The following is a 4,396-nucleotide window of genomic DNA, read 5'->3' on the forward strand; positions in this document are numbered from 1 at the left end:
CGTATATTTCCAACCCACGTTCACTGTGAATACCTTGTTCATTACGTATCATTTATGCTGACAGTCTAGTAACTGAAGCATGCTTCATGAAGGTTTGGAAAACACTGTGGTCACAGTAAGGTGAAGTTTGTTTGAAGTGTGAATGTGAAGTCTGCTCTCTGGTGTTCAGTGCTTTTTACAAACCAACAGACTTTTTTTGTTCACATTTTGTGATATTCCCTCCTTTGTAGAGGTACATGTTGAACAGGGACGTGCAGAGACCTCTGGTGGGGCAGGGGCTCAGTTTATAAAAAAGGGCACAAAACATTTCAAGCAATTGAACTTTATTTAAAACTGAATTTCAATAACAACTTAATTTCTGCCTGTGTGTGTGTGTGTGTGTGTGTGTGTGTGTGTCTGTGTGATGTCCCTCTTTTGATGCTGAATATTGGTCCTCAAAGCAGCAGTTTTCAGCTTGCCATGTTCTTGTAAATGTCTATGACAACACTGTGTTCAATAGGGATATCTTTCTCAATTGCCAGCAGCAGGAGATCCGACAGCCTTTCCTCGTGGCATTTGGAGCCTCTTAGGCCATTGAACTTTGGTGAAACTGAAGCATGGAAGTATCCTTCAGGATGCAAACATACCCTGGTTGAATATTTAAAAGAATAAAGATATGGAAACCCAAAATTGAAGAGACACGTGACAGTCATTTTGTGGAATAACGTGTTGATCTTGGCTCTCAACACGAAACAATTGTTTTGCGATATCAATAATAATGGTACAAGTGTTTCCCTAAGGCTTCTTTCAGTGCAGAAGACGTGACTTTTATCACCATCTACAAGAGGAGATCAGGAGGATTTTTCATGTGGGTGTAGTTTGTCCTTATGAGTAGAAAGCAGAGTAAAATTGGGCCTAAATGGATGTGTTTATCATTAGTTCATAAAGGCTTCCTCTGGTTTGTTATGTGATCCATTAGTTACTTTTTAGTTACTTTTAAATAACAGTGCAAGCATCCCATCATAGTTTTGTTTGTGTTGATTTGCAGGAGTCCAGTGTGTTCATAAACTGAGCATGGTGGCTAAATATAAGGAGATAAAATGTTGACTTGAAACGTGAAGCATGAGAAAGGATGTTTGGTCTGCTCTGTGGTGTTGATGTGCTTTGACTCCCAGGCTTCTACCCCGACTGTCTCTGTACAACATTTTACTGCAGCGTAATTATGTCCCACTACTTCCTGTTGTCTGTTTATACCAACAGTCCATGATGTAATGTGTTTCGTTAATTGAGAGTCCAATCGAGTGTGAAATGCCAGAAGTCTGAAAACAAAGGTGGCAGTAACGAAAACATGTGCTGTCTATTGACTAACATCATGTCAGCACTAACTCTTTCAGGTGAATATGTGTCAGCTGGTGATCCCGAGTAAAAGCGACTTTGTGCTGGTGTTTGGGCAGCACTGCTTGCGCTCTTCTTCTTGTGTGGTGAGTTTCTGCTCACACTTTTCTGTCTGATGTTACTGAGATGTTAGCTTCTACTTATGTAAAAACTTTGAGTGGTCCAAAGAGGGATTTTAATTCAACAGCTGAGGTCATACAACACTTAGACATGTATTGAACCAATATCTCCTGACTCACAGTGCGCATTTATGTGATGTTTATGAAGCACTGATACTCAATTTAATAACTAGGCCAGCGTTAGCTATGGAACCTAGTGCATATAGCTTTATGTCCTGGTGCTAAAGGACCACCTGGCCGGGGCCTTTGCTAACATCTCCAACCGGTCCCTATCCCAGTCCACCGTTTCTTCTTGCCTGAGGTCCTCTGTAATAGTCCCACTGCCCAAAAACCATCAGCAGCCTGAACGACTACTGTCCATTGCCACTTGTATCTGTTGTCATGAAGTGCTTTGAGAAACTGGTCCAGAGTCACATCATCTTAAGCGTCCCATCCACATTGGACACACACCAGTTTGCCTACAGGTCTAACAGGTCTACAGAGGATGCCATTGCCACAACTCTCCACACTGCTCTGACCTTCCTAGAGCAGCAGGGGAGCTACGTGAGGATCCTCTCTGTAGACTTTAGCTCTACATTCAGTATCGTCCTGCCCTACAGACTGGTGACCAAACTGGCACAACTGGGACTCCACCTACTTCCTGAGGATCCTGAGGAATAACCACCTCGCTCATAAGCTGCTTGTGTCCTTCTACTGCTGCTCCATAGAAAGCATACTGACAAACTTGCGTGTGTGTGTGTGTGGTCCGCCAGCTGAAATAATCCTTATTCCCATTTAATTTTTAACTATCACTAACACATTTCTGCTACTTTTCAAACATGCTAGTAATCCACACAACGGTGTTTATAGCCTGTAACATACCTGAAAATAGGGGAGAAATAATGACGTGAGTGATGTTTCCTCAACAATGATTTTACTCGAATGAGGAAAACACCGCGAATTCCCACGTATGTAGTGTGAGACAAAAGCAATCGAGAAGATCTCTACATTTCTTGCTGCCTAAAAGCAAGAGCCTATAGCATCCTCAAGGACCCATCCCACCCAGGACACTACCTGTTTGAACTGCTGATGATACAGGACAAGAAAAACATGGACAAACAGGTTAAAAAGAGGTTTCTATGCAGAAGCCATAACTGCAGTAGATGTGCAGAAGAGCTGCTTTTGAACAGATGTGATATCTTTTTGTGCAACATACATTATGTCCAATATTAAAGACTATGACAGCAGAATGTGGAATGTATGTGTGTTTGATTTTATGTGTTTCACTTTGTTTATTAGCCTCATTTATTTATTTTAGAGTTTTTATTTTCTTTTAAAAGAGCATTTCATACTTTTACTATATGCTTTTTTTACATAGTGGTACTCATTGTTGGCATTTAAGGACAATAAAAATAAAGACTACTCTATTCAACTGAAAAATGGGAGAATCAGCGTACATGACTCCCAAGCTACATGATGTGTATCAACACTGACACGAGGTCTTCCACATTAGCTGGCGTCTCTGCCAAATTCCATATGATCACCTACTCGTGTTTCTTTCCCCATCTCACTAGCTTTTAGTGATGTCACCACAGTCACAGGTTTGACTTTCCATAAAGTTACAAAAACATGACTGAAGCTGCAATGTGCCTTTAAAATGGTTTTCTTAAAGCACAGAGAACAATGTGGTTTGGTGACCGACATTATTAATTGGGCGTGAGAAATAACAGCAGTGGCTTTTTGTGCACTGCTGCACCAAGAAGATGAGGCTGACAAACTTCAGCCTGTAGCTGATGATCTGATTTTGTTATAAAACAAAAAAAGAGTCAAAATACTTTATTTCTCAAATGCAGTCACACATTTAAAAATGATTTTCAGAACTGTTTGTGCAGGATCCCTGAAAGGTGTCATGTGACTGTTTGTCTGGTGCCCTGCCCCTACCAGGTGTGCCTCGCTCTTCTGACATTGTGTGAACATTAAAATCAGCAGGCGCTGAAGGCATCAGCCACGAGTATTTAAGTGTGGAGAAGATGTGACTGATATTCAGACCGGGGAAAGACGAGGAACCACAATCGCACCTCTGTGGTGAGTCCTTCTTGTTCCTGCGGATGTTGTAAGGAAACTGAGTGGAAGTTTCATTTGAGCTCTTTGGCATAGAAAATTGAACCAAAATGCAGACCTGACTCGCTGTAGGCTACAATATATTGGCACTGAATGCTGTTTCTAACAGAGATGAACTGTGTGATATTTCCACAGTCCATTCCAGCTGTAGAGCGCTGAGAGAATCACCCCTGAGCCATGCGTCCTCTCGTGGTTTCTGCCATCTTACTTCTGGTGTCTCTGATGCACATGGCGGAGGCTAATGAGGGTAAGAATCATCCCGTCACTAATGTTCTACACAGAGGAACCCAACAGGAAGCCAAACATGACAAACTTTCTTCTGTGTTAAAGCTACAATTGCTAGAATCTGTAAGGAGCGGTATCCCCAGAAAGAATGTCCGGGGAGTAAGGAATGGTTCCAGCTGGATGACAAGCGATGCATGCACGTCGTCGCACGACCTATGACCTTTCCAGATGCAGAGGTACCACACACACACACACACAAAGGGACACAGAAGAATAGGCACACAAATAACATATTTAGAGGCCGATATAATTATTACTCTTAATTCTTGTTATTTCAGAGACACTGTAAGTCACAAGGTGGGAACCTGGTGTCAATACACAACCTTGAACACTACGACAGAGTGCTGTGTTACGTGTTCCGTATATCTAATGGAGTAGTGAACTTTTGGATCGGGGCCAGGAGAGGGAGCGTGAGTACAGAATACCTCTGTTTGTGTGGAAAGCAGCTGACTGAAAATAGAGCTGATGGATAGATGAAATAAATACTCTGGTGACTTGCAGAGAAATGGTAACTGTGT

General features: G+C 42.0%; 1 long non-coding RNA gene across 1 annotated transcript; it reads left to right on the forward strand.

Annotated features, from left to right (window-relative positions):
- Positions 1-3,365: 3,365 nt before the first annotated feature.
- On the forward strand, positions 3,366-4,138 carry LOC124071999. Its single transcript, XR_006845430.1, has 3 exons — positions 3,366-3,557; positions 3,729-3,840; positions 3,924-4,138. It is a non-coding gene; the product is annotated as an uncharacterized LOC124071999 (long non-coding RNA).
- The last annotated feature ends 258 nt before the right edge of the window (positions 4,139-4,396 follow it).

Source organism: Scatophagus argus, chromosome 15 (genome assembly GCF_020382885.2).
Source record: "Scatophagus argus isolate fScaArg1 chromosome 15, fScaArg1.pri, whole genome shotgun sequence".
Lineage (NCBI taxonomy): Eukaryota > Metazoa > Chordata > Actinopteri > Scatophagidae > Scatophagus > Scatophagus argus.